At 50.4% G+C, this 12,476-nt stretch overlaps 1 long non-coding RNA gene across 2 annotated transcripts; it reads left to right on the top strand.

The window, feature by feature from the left end:
• Positions 1-3,229: 3,229 nt before the first annotated feature.
• On the top strand, positions 3,230-11,812 carry LOC142422170 (uncharacterized). 2 transcript variants are annotated; one of them, XR_012779056.1, is made up of 3 exons: positions 3,230-4,138; positions 6,329-9,075; positions 11,471-11,812. It is a non-coding gene; the product is annotated as an uncharacterized LOC142422170 (long non-coding RNA). The 2 variants fall into 2 exon arrangements; XR_012779057.1 differs by having other exon boundaries at positions 3,230-6,555; positions 8,040-9,075.
• The last annotated feature ends 664 nt before the right edge of the window (positions 11,813-12,476 follow it).

The following is a 12,476-nucleotide window of genomic DNA, read 5'->3' as shown; positions in this document are numbered from 1 at the left end:
CTGGGGAGGTTTTGCGGGAACAGTCCCCATCTCAGCTTCTCCGTGCATTCAGATCTCATGGGCCTGGCACCCTTCTTCCCCTGGGCCTGGGAGACTCTCAGCTGAGGACCCTGGCCTCAGAAGACACGCTCTGCTCCCAGTTCGCTCTTGGTGGTACTGAAGTTAGTCCCTCTGGTTTCTCTCATAGGAGAAAGACCACTTCAGTGTACAAAGGGGTCATCTAAACTGAGAAGTACCTTGTGTCCCTCCACTAAATTCTTACAAATCTTTGTAAACTTTATCCCCAACTCAATTCACATACACCTGAACGAATAAACTACAGCCCCCGAAGTCCAATGATTATACCACCTGATCTGTGGGAAGAATCTAATGAATGCATCTGGACGGTGGGTTTCAGAAAAGTTACTAGCAGTGCAACCAACACCCTCATCCCGTTAAGAACACTCCCGTCATTCCCGAAGCCTTCCCACTTGCATGCCAGAACGCCAATGGACACTGGGCTATATTCTTGGCTCCCTGGCAAGCATACCTGTCTCTCCTGCACAGAGAAGTCATCTTGATCAATGGAAGTAACAAAGATCTGTATCCAGTGTTCACTGCCCCACTCTGGGAGCACCCCGATTGTCCACCAACAGCCCTGAATGGAGAGACTGTGTTTCCATACAATAGACTACTACAGTGCCATAGAAAGGGACAAATGACAGGCACACCACCTCGCAAGGCTCTCAGACTCGCTCAGTGAAGGCAGGCATGCATGAGTGCACACTGTGCAATTCATGTGGGATTCTAGAACAGGCAAAGCTGTTGTCCAGTCCTCTGTGTGAACGGTTGGGTCCACAAGGGTATCTGGGAGCACATTATGAGCTCCTCTATTTGTGTTTCTGTGTGGAATGTTTCAGAATGAAAAGTATGAAACTTGAAGAATCACCATCTGGCTGAGCTTGCGATGCAGAAGGTAAAACTGGCACTCTGGGAGGCTGGCACCTCCAGGCAGGGGCAGGAAGAGCAAGATCCCCTTTGTAAAGGGCTTGTCATTCTGTTGCCTCCCGACCAGCCTCAAAAAACAAACTGTGCCATCGAGTTGCATCTGACTCAGCAACCCTACAGGACAGAGCAGGGCTGCCCTGTTGTGTTTTCGAAGCTGTCACTTATTGTGAAAGTAGAAAACCTCGTCTTTTTCAGAGCAGTTGGTGGTTTCAAACCTGGCAGTCCGATGTGTAACCTACTACACCCACAAGGGCTCCTCCTGGCCAGCCTAGGAACTTAATTTTCTCTAGAAATAATTTCTCCCTGACTTTCCCCTAATTTTCCAGATTCACCAAAGAGCTAGTGCCTTCCAGACTTGAGGGGCTCTGCTCATGTGTCATCAGGCATGGGATGGTTGATGTTTACCTCGGCGTGGGGGCGCCTTTCCAGTTTTGAGTCATTGGCTCTTTGTAAATGATTTAAAGTTGCTGTGGACAGCCTGTGGTACAACAGAGGGGACCCTGTCAGCCTTTTCTGATTCAAGTATGCCCGTGGCCCTGGTACCCCAAGAATCTGAATCTTCTTGTGACTTCCCATGATGGGTACCAGGAGTCAGCATACACAGAGGCCTGCATCCTGCCCCAAGGGCAAAAGCACATGCTCCTCTGTTCTTGGGCTCCGGCTTCCACTCGAGTGTTCTTAATGACTTGGAAAGTGTAATTTGAAGAGAGACGGCAGTTGCTACTCCTTGGCTGACAGCAAGGTGAAACTGTAGACAGAAGAATCCATCTAGAACTCTAGGTGTTCTCTGTGTGGCCTGATTACAAGCACTTATTCTCCAGGGCTGTATGTTAGGTTCCTTGTACTTCCGTTCTTCAGAAAGTGAGTTCACAGTTTTGGCTGAGATCAGAGTGGAGAGGTGGTAAGGAGGGCAAACATAGAATGAGGCTAAGGTCAATGGGCTTTTAAACTCTCAAGGCAAACTGGGAGTGGCACAAAATGCTGGCATTTTTGTGGACACTTGAGATGGCAGGCATTATTGGTGAGGCTTTCTTCCTTGACTCCAGTTCCTTCAGATCCCTTGTCCATGCCAGGATAGTTCCCTTTTCACATCAGTCCACACACCAATCCTGCTGACGCTGCTACTGTGGCTGACAAAGGCTGTGGGAATGGTGATCCTGGGCCAACTTCATGTAAACTTGACCTTGACCTTTGTCTCATGGCAAATGCTTCTCATCCAAGACCTTTAGCATGTGCTTTCTGTAACGAATGAAGTCAAATTTATTTGATTTGGAAAGTGCCCTGAACCTTTTCACATAAAACTTAAAACCCTTAGTAACATTGGATGGTAAAAACCAAGATTAGGACTCACTATGTTGGAGTATGGAGCCCTGGTGGTGTAGTGATGCTTTGGGCTGCCATCCCCATGGTGGGCAGTTCAAAAGCACCAGCAGCTCCTTGGGAGAAAGACTGAACTCTCTGTAAACAGTTTGTCTCAGAAACGCACAGGGGGTCACACTATGAGTCAGCACTGACGGGATGGCAGTGAGGGTTGTTGGTGGGGGGGGGGTGGTATTTTGCAGTACAGAACTAAGACTCACTAGTATTCCTAGTCTGTCCAAGTCAGTGAGTGGTGAGAAAACGACCGTAGCACGGGGAGAAGGCCCTTTTTCTTACATCCCTGAGGTGCGCTTTGTAGGATTCTGTCCCTCAGGGCGGATGACACTGCGGACTTGTAAGATGAAGCGACCTGGCTGGCTGTGGATTTTTGCCAGTGGGCCCAGCAGAGCGGACAACGGACAAACGGCCACTCCCCTTCTGATCCGTGTTTCCCAGTGTTGTGGCCCCTTTGTGTGTTCAACAGATACGTGTGCCTGCTGTCCCGCGGAGAAGTGCACCAAGGAAAGCCGCCAGAGTTGGCGCATCATGCAGGCCGGCGGCTTGGTGACCTTCCAGGGCCCCCGCCATCTGTGGCCGGCCTTGGAGCCCACCTGCTTCTGCACAGGGTAGCTGCTGGCTGGTCCGCAGGGACCCTCTGCCCGAGGGGGCGGGCCTGCCGGCGTCCCTCCCACTGGCAGCAGAAGCAGTGGCCGCCTTGACCAGTGGGAGCCCGCGCTCCAGTGAGGGCAGTGCGCGTGCGTGCGTGGCGGGGGGGGGGGGGCGGGATCAAGAGGGCGGGTCCTCGAGCTGCTTCCCAGCCTCCCCCAGCGCGGCTTGGCACGTGACTGTGACTCGGCCAATCAGTGCACGCGCCCCTGTGGCGACCCGGGCAACACACTTCGCGTTTTGGAGGGAAAGAGGGGTCCTGCGGCCCTGAGAGCCAGAGGGCGGGTAACCAGGACGCAGAGATGCTGAGGTGACGGACAGTATGTCGGGACACACCACTAACCCCGGTCTTCCTTTGGGAACCTGGGGTGGGTGGGGGACAGCAGGTCCTTGAAGCCACGACTGCCGCCCTCAGACCCATGGGACCCCAAGAAGTAGGACCTCGCCCCACCTTGCACGCCCGTAGTGAGGCCTCCCCTCCTGGCAGATTCAACCTGGACCCGAAGGAAACGGGGAGCCCAAGACCCCAGTCGGACTGGGAATGTGGGTGCGCCCGGTGACATCAGTCACTTGGGGACACTTACGCAGACCCGCCCTGAGGACTGGCCGCAGATCTCCAAATGTATGGTTTTTCCTCGGGATTTTGAAGGCCCCGATGTGTCCTCTGGGCTGTTGGTGCGATGGTGGCTCCGCTGCAGAAGTCATGCGTGTTTTCTCTGTTAGGCAGTCTAGCTCAGGGACCAGGGCGTCCTTTACGCAAGGATGAGGCATATCTATCCCCAGAAAGATCTAACATCAGTGATACCGTTAACTCGGAAATATAAGGTAAGGCGCCTCCAGGAGTGGGCCCTCCCATCCTGATCTCACGGGTTTCGGGCACCTTCTGGACTCTTTTCACCTCACAGCCCTCGGGAGACAGCGCACAGCTGGAAAGGAAGCCAGGCTGAACTCCTTCCACAACCCTGTGGAGGCGATGGCTCCCCAACCGGCTCATGGAGACACTTGTAATGTACTGCCGCAGCCCCATCCTTGTGTGTCTGTCATTTCGCCTATTCTTGCTGGTGTGCTGGACTTTACGTTTACCTCTCTGTGCCTGCCTTCCCGGGAACTTGCGTGCCTTCCCCAGGTTGGAATTCTGGGAGGGGGCTGGGACGCTGTTGCATGCAGGGTGGGAGGTTTGCGATTCCCAAAGCCTTTTTGAGTCTCAGTGTTCTGCTTTGTGCTCTGGCCAGCTGGAAGGCTGGATGTGCCCGAGTAAGCTCTGTTGGTTTCTGCAGAACTCTGCCTCTGGTGCCTGGCCCCATGCTGCCTTTTGGCTGGGCCACAAGCTGTGGCCATCATTTTCACAACCACGTGAGTCTCCGTTCCCTAGCAGCCTGGTGCCACCCGTGGTCCACCAATTTGGCTTCAGGGCATCGGAGCGTGTGACCCTGGCCAAGATGGCGCCTACTGCTCCAAACACGTGGAGGGGTGGTGCCTAAGTAGCTGGTTGCTTGATCCCAGAGGTCAAATGTTTCCCTTTCCCCCTCCATTCCCTTTAGCTTTCTCCTGGTTTTTCAAACAAGCTGCTATAGTGTTCTACCTGTGTGGGTTTGTTCCTTGCTACCGGCTGGTTTTCCATTGCCCAGGCCCAGGCCAAAGGCATTAGGAAGCCGAGCCCGACTAACTTAACTTTCACCTCTCAGTGATGCTGCCTCCGGCACTTTTTGGGACAGCTCTTAATACAGCTCCTCCGCCATGATGTTCCAGCCAGAAATTCCAATTTCCCTAAAGGTTCCCCGAGCTGCCGGATAGATGTCCCTTCCCTTCAGAAATTTGAAGGTCTGCTCCTGCCGGCAGGCATATTTGAAGACCATGAGGCTACACCAAGCAGTAGTCTCCAAGCTTGTGGTCTAGAAAACGGTTGGACTTAACATTGGCTGCAGCAACTGGTCTTTGACCCCTTCCCTTGGCGGGGGCACCTGCCTGAGGCTTTAGATTCACAGCACCCCAGGGGTGTGCGCTGAAGCTGTGGTTATTGACCTTGAGGCATCAAGCTCTCAATAACCTCCTTGTTTTGTGTTTTCTAGATGGGACTTACCAGCTCCATACCCATAAATTTCCCCCTTGGATGTACCCTATCCATTTGGGATAGATTTGATCTGGAGAGGCTGGACAAACTGAAACTGATTTCCTTTTGCAATTCTATTTGGCCACAGTATCTTTTAGAGAAAGGAGAATCATGACCAGCCAATGGTACACTTTCCCTTCCAACCCTGAACCAGCTAGAACATTTTTGTGGAACAATGGGGGAGGTGGGCAGAGATCCATAAGTTAGAGCATTTTTCCTTTTGAGGAAGCAGTAAACCAGCTTAGGACTCTTCTGCTTCAAGCTCCAGACCTCCCAGACCCTGCAAAGAAGTTTTTCCTGTATGCTCACGAGAGAAAGGGGGTAGCTCTGGAGGTGCTGGTCCAGAAGCTAGGACCTCAGCCTCAGCCAGTGGCCTACCTGTCAAAGAGGTTAGATCCTACCTCAGCAGGCTGGCCACCGTGCCTGCGAGCAACAGATGCCGTGGCCCCCTTGGTCCAAGAGGCAATAAAGATCACCATAGGAGGAGCGTTAGCGGTCCTCACTAAGCATAGGATCTCCCAAGTGCTGCAAGCTAACGGCTATAACTGCCTTTCTGATAGCCGCCTATTGAAGTACCAGGTTCTCCTTATAGAAAACCCTGATGTCACTATCCAGACTTGTAGCACACTCAATCCAGCTACATTGCTCCCTGATCCAGGGGAAGACACTACACCCCTTCATTTCTGCTCTGAGCCGCTGTCTACTAATAACCTGCCACGACCAGACCTCAAAGACCAACCGCTGGCGCTTGCAGACCGTGTGTGGTTATCAGATGGGAGCAGCTTTGTGATTGAGGGAGTGTGCAAGGCAGGTTATGCCACTGTCTCCCTCGACCAAGTCATTGAAGCTAATCCCCTGCCCCGGGGAACTTCAGCCCAGCCGGCTGAACGCGTAGCCTTAACCTGGGGCCTTGAACTAGCAGAGGGGGAGAAACTAACTTTATTGACTGACTCCAAATATGAGTTTCTGGTCCTCCACACCCACTCTTCCATCTGGCAGGAAAGAGGATACTTCACCACTCAGGGAAGCCCCATGAAGTATGGGAGCCAGATTGAGGCACTCTTAGAAGCTGCCCAAAACCTAGCTGAAGTGGCAGTAGTGCACTGTGGGGACTCGGAAGTCGCTGTGGGCAACCGAGCAGCTGAAAAGGCCGCCTTGGGTACCTGCCCCTCAGCCTCCGTAAATGCCCTAATTCCCCCAAACCAGTTCCCTCTTCCAGATTACACACCAGAATAAGTGGAACAAGCAAAGACACAGGAATTCTGCCTTCGACCTGGTGGATGGTGGGAGAAAGACAACAAGCTCCTCTTGCCACAAAGGTTCCAGTGGAAAGTCATGAAAGCCTTCCACGACGCCACTCATCTTAGCCATAAACCCTCCTTGACCCTGCTCACTCAGCAGTTCTGTGGGGCCAACATAACCTCAACCATCAGGTCAGTAACTTCACATTGTCTCACCTGTCGGACCAACAGCCCCCGAGGGGCGCCCAGAAGCCACCTTGCTCAACCTGTCTAGTGCAAGGGATCCTACCCTGGGGAAGCCTGGCAGATAGATTTTACCCAGGTTCCTGCTGTCCAGGGATTTAAGTATCTTCTGGTGTTTATAGACACCTTTACTGGGTGGATTGAAGCGTATCCCACCTGCACTGAGAAGGCTAAAGAAGTGGCTAAAAAACTACTTCAGGAAATAATTCCTCAGTCTGGGCTTCCCAAATTGCTGCAGAGTGATGACGGGCCTGCTTTCATCTCCCAAGTCACTCAGGCAGTCTCCCGAGACTTGGGAATAACCTATTGTCTCCACTGTGCCAGGAGGCCTCAATCTTTAGGGCAGGGAGAGAGGATTAACCAACACCCGAAATTAACCCTTAGAAAGCTGACACAAGAAACTCAGATGAGCTGGAAAGATGCACTACCCATAGCTCTGCCACATCTTAGGATTGCCCCACGGCAACCTACGTGTTTGAGCCCCTATGAAGTTTTATACAGGCAGCCTTTTCTTATAAGAAAGCCAGCTATAGACTCTGAAGTAGTCTTAATACAGCAATATGCCACCCAAGTAGCCCAGTGTTAGGACGCATTCTATCAGTTTGGGCTCACTCAGACCCAAGGGGAGGAAAAGTTACCACCCTTGTGCCAGCCGGGAGATCTAGTTCTTATAAAACTTAGAAGGACGGGTCCCCTAATTCCCAGCTCCAGCCAGTCTGGAAGGGGCCTTTGCCAGTAATTCTCTCTACGCCCACTGCTGTCAAAGTTCCAGGGCAGAGTGCTTGGATCCACCATACAGGGGTGAAACCCTGGAAACACTCACCATCTGACCCCTCCGAGGCAGAGGCTGCATAAAGATACTCCTAAGACTGGACAGTCTTAGAATGGTATTTCATCGCCACCCCAGGACAGATGAGGGCTACACAGAGGATTCTACCTCAGACCCAAACACTCATGCCTGTTAGTCCTAAGATTTCTATTGATTTCCTGTGACACTAACCTAACTTCTAGGGCACTACCACCTCATAATCTTACCCTTGTCTCACTTAAACAGTTCACCTGTTGGTCCGTTTGTTTTTCCAGAAGTTCTCAGATTACCAAGGCCTCTGAATCAAGTGTGCCAGCTCCAGGACCACCGTCTCCTGGACCACCTTGACCTATCTATCCTAGACCCTGAATGGACAACCCTTTCCTAAGAGTAGGAAGGGTGTGGACCCAAAACCCCACTTTGCCCCCTTTGTCAGTCAGCAGGAAGTAGCTAGAGATGTCGTTGCCCAGTACCCCAAAGATTTGGGTCCATATCTCTTCAGGGAGGAATGTTAGGTAGTCTAGCTCAGGGACTGGAGCGTCCATTAGACATGCCCAGAGGTCTGAGCTACAGAAACAAAGAAGTGTCACACTGCACATGCTCAGAGGTTCAGGTTTCCCGCCAGGTACACGGAATAATTGAAAAGGCAGGAGCCAGGAGTCGACCCGCATGACTTTGCGACCAGCTTCTAGGAAGGCTGCACATTCGTGAGGAGCCCTGCAGGTGCCTGTGAAAACCTGAAACTTCTTCTAACTCATAAAACTCACGTGGAACACAAACCAGGCTTCGGCGTGAATTCTTTCTTGTCCGGAGCCAAGGACCGAGGTATATCTATCCCCAGAGAGATCTAACATCTCCACAGGTTCTGGCGATGTAGTGGTGAGAGTGGTGTAGTGGTGAGTGGCGGTGTAGTGGTGAGGTTCTGGCGGTGTAGTGGGCTGCAATGCACATGGTCAGCAGTTCAAAACTGCCAGCCACTCCTCGGGAGGAAGACTGGGCTTTCTACTCCTGTAAACATTTACCATCTCGGAAACCCACAGGAATCTGGGAATCAGCATTGACCCAATGGCAGCGACTCCCTGGCTGCCTGCAAGCTTCGTTTCAATTGAGTAGCCTCTAGGTTTGGAAAGTTCCTACGACAGAGTCAACAAGAATGCTGTTCATTTTCTGTGCACCCCACCTGCCTCGCGCTCCAGGGACCACTTCCCCTTGGACAGTTCTTTTACCTCCTCTCTCTCATCACTGGAACTTCAATGTGTCTGATTGATGGTGAACACCTGGATTGTCCTCTACCTCTCCAGTCACTTCACACCTGTTTTGCTTCTCCCTGTCCCTCTGTCAGGGTCTAACAGCTGGACACTGAATAAGGAAAACCCTAGAAGAATTGATGCGTTTGAACGGTGGCACTGGAGAAGAGTACAGAAAAGTACCTGGGCTGCTACCAGGACAAACCAGTGTGTTGGAGGAAGTAAGGCCAGGGAGCTCCTTAGAGTCAAAGACGGAAGCCTTCAACCTCACAGACTGTGGACATGTTGCCAGGAGAAACCAGGCCCTTAGAGAAGGACATCACGTTTGGTAAAGTGGAGGGGCGGTGGAAAGGGCCTGGTTGAGATGGACTGACGCAGTCAGCGCACCGATGGGCTCGGGCAAAGGCGACACTGGTGAGCATGGTGCAGGCCCGTGCAGTGTCTCCTGTTGTGCACGGGGCTGCAGGCACCTCACAAAGACAACACCAACAATCTGCTCTCTATCGTTCTTGTAGGGTTTCTCGTTCTGCTTCTCCTGTTACTTTTTTCCTTCCCACCTTTTATGTCTTTGCCGTATCTTTCTCGTTTTTAGCTAGGTCCTTAGTTATTTCACCCTTGGATTTACCTTTATATCTCCACTATTTGCCTTTTTAAAGTCACTTACCCTTTTAGGCCACCTTATTGAGATCTACTTAAATTTTGATGAGTTTTGACAAAATATGTAGTGTGTGATCACCTACACTATCAAAATGTACACACAGAAAGCTCCCATTTCACCCCAAAGTTTTCATAGGCGCCTTCCCAATCAAATGCCATTTCCCCACCCCAGCTCTAAACCAAAAACCAAACTCCCTGCCATCAAGTGCACTCTGACTGATAGTTACCTCGATGGGACAGACTGGGACTGCCCCTGTGAGTTCTAAGACTTTAGTCTTACAGGAGTGGAGAACCTCATCTTCCATGGATAGGCTGGTGGGTTGAAACCTTAGATCTGGTGGTTAGCATGTTGTTAGGTGCCAAGCAGTCAGTTCAGACCCACAGTGACCCTATGCAACAGAATGAAATGCCACCGTCTCACAATTGTTCCTATGTTTGAGCTCATCAATGCAGCCGCTGGGTCAATCCATCTTGCTGAAGGTCTTCCTGTCTTTCAAGGCCCCTCTACTTTACCAGGGACTTTTCCAGGGACTGATCTCTCCTGGTAACAAGTTCAGAGTTCCTGAGACTGTCTCACCATCCTTCTAAGGAACATGTTGCCTGTACTTCTTCTAGGAGAAACTTGTTCTTTTAGCAGTCCACAATACTTTCAATATTCACCAGCACCACAATTCAAACGCATCGGTTCTTCTTCAGTTGTCCTGTTCAACGTGCACCATTCACATGCATAAGAGGCCATTGAGGATACCATGGCTTGGGTCAGGTACACCTTGTCCTCAAGGTTAACACTATAAAGAGCTCTTGTAAGGCAGATTTACACAATGCATCCCTTGCTGTTTTGACTGCTACTTCCATAAGCATTGATTGTGGAGCCAAGCAAGATGAAATCCTGACATCAGTCTTTTCGCCATTCATCATGCTGTTGCCTACTGGTCCCATTGTGAGGATCTTACATAATCCACACTGAAGGCTGTAATCCTTGACCATCTTCAGCAAGGGCCTCCTTTAAGTAAGCAAGGTTGTGTCATCTACATATCACAGGGTGTAATAAGCCTTCCTCCAAACCTGGTGCCACATTCTTCATCATATAATCCAGCTTCTCTGATTATTTGCTCAGCAAACAGATTGACCAAGTATAGTGAGAGGACGACAACCCTGATGCACACCTTTCTTGATTGTAAACCATGTAGTATTCCCCTGCTCTGTTCTCACTACTGCCTCTTGATCTATGGACAGGTCCTGCTGAGCACAATAAGTATTCTGGGATTCCCATTCTTCTCAAGGTTATACACAGTTTATTGTGGTCCACAGTCAAATCCTTGGCATAGTCAATAAAACACTAGTAGACATCTTCCTGGTTTTCTCCACTTTCATCCAGGATCCATATAACCTCAGCAGTGCTATCTATCCCTGTGCCATGCCCTCTTTTGGCAGCTACCTGTCAATGGACTGCTGCAACTGTTGTTGAATGATCGTCAGCACAAATTGACTTTCATATGACATTAACGATACTGTTTAGTAATTTGCGCTTTCTGTTGGGTCACCATTTCTGTGGAATGGATCTCTTCCAGTCAGTTGCCAAGTAGCTTCCTTCCAAATCTCTCGGCATAGACGAGCAAGTTCTTCTAGTGCTTCATCGGCTATTCCTTCAATTCTTGGAGCCTTGTTGTTGGCTAATACTTTTAGTGCAGCTTGGGCTTTTTCCTTTAGTACCATTGGTTCGTGGTCATATGCTACCTCTTCGAATGCATAGCCCACGACAACATCCTGCTTTATGTCACTGCAAATTAGATCCCCCCACCCCAAGTGTCACCAGGAAACCTGGTGTCACTGGTTACATGTTGGGCTGCTAATTGAAATGTCAGCAGTTTGAAAAATGCCAGCCACTCTGGGAACAAAGACAAGGCTCACTACTCCTGCAAAGAGTTACAGTCTCTGAAACCCACAGAGGCAGGTCTCCCCTAACATGCAGGGTCACTATGAGTTGGCCTGATGGCAGTGAGGATGTTTTTTGTTTTTTTTTTTTAAAGAATGTCTCAGATAGTTAAGGTTTATTGTGCCAACCTGGCCAATAAACACATGTGGGCTTAATTGAATAGCTGAAAGACGGAGAGATAAATGGTTCAGTGAGCCTCGCCTTTTTTGTTCTCAGGTTTCTTGCTCTGATGGTCAGACCAGGGTGCAGCTGCCTTAGCCAGTTCCCTGCTTCAGCTGACAAGGCTCACTTCCTGCAAGACACCCCTGAGGAGAAGCCACCTGATGCAGCCCTGGGTGCTGGAGCAGCTGAGTGGAGACCCCTGCCAGCGCTGAGATGCTTACACTCTCACTGATTCGGCTTTCCTCCTGCAGTCGGCATTATTGTGTGTGTTTTGTGAGATTGAGGAGGACTTTGTAAATTGGTGTCGGACATATGGGTTAATGTTGGACTTATGGGCTTGGGCAGCACTGGGTTGGGATGCTTTCTTAATGTACACTTACCCTTTATATAAAACTCTCTCTTATACATAAATGAGTTTCTGTGGATTTTGTTTCTCTAGCTATACCCAGACTAACACAGCGTCACAGGAGCTTTGGTGGTATAGTGGGTTATGTGAAGTCAGCAGTTCAAACCCACCAGCCACTCCTGGGGAGAAGATAGGTTTTCTACTCATGTAGAGTTACAGTCTCGGGGAGGAGACGAGCCAGTCAGGGTGCAGGGTATCAACGATGAAACACCTTTCCTCTAGTGCCTAAATGCTTCACAAACACCCACTATCATGATCCCAATTCTCCCTTACAAATCTGGCTAGACCACAGGATGGACACTGGTACAGATAGGAACTGGAAACACAGGGACTCCAGGGAGGATTATCCCTTCAGGACCAGTGGTGTGAGTGGCAATACCGGGAGGATTGAGGGAGTGTGGGTTGGAAAGGGGGAACTGATTACAAGGATCTACATGTGACCTCCTCCCTGGGGGACAGACAACAGGAAAGTGGGTGAAGGGAGATGTCGGACAGTGTGATATGACAAAAGAAGAATTTATAAATTATCAAGGGCTCATGAGGGAATGGGAAGGGAGGGGGAAAATAAGGAGCTGATGCCAGGGGCTTAGGTGGAGAGCAAATGTTTTGAGAATGATGAGGGCAATGAATGCAAATGTGCTTCACACAATTGAT

Source organism: Tenrec ecaudatus, chromosome 12, assembly GCF_050624435.1.
Source record: "Tenrec ecaudatus isolate mTenEca1 chromosome 12, mTenEca1.hap1, whole genome shotgun sequence".
Taxonomy (NCBI): Eukaryota; Metazoa; Chordata; class Mammalia; order Afrosoricida; family Tenrecidae; genus Tenrec; species Tenrec ecaudatus.
Note: the sequence above shows the minus strand (reverse complement) of the source record. Positions and strands in the feature narration are given on the sequence as shown.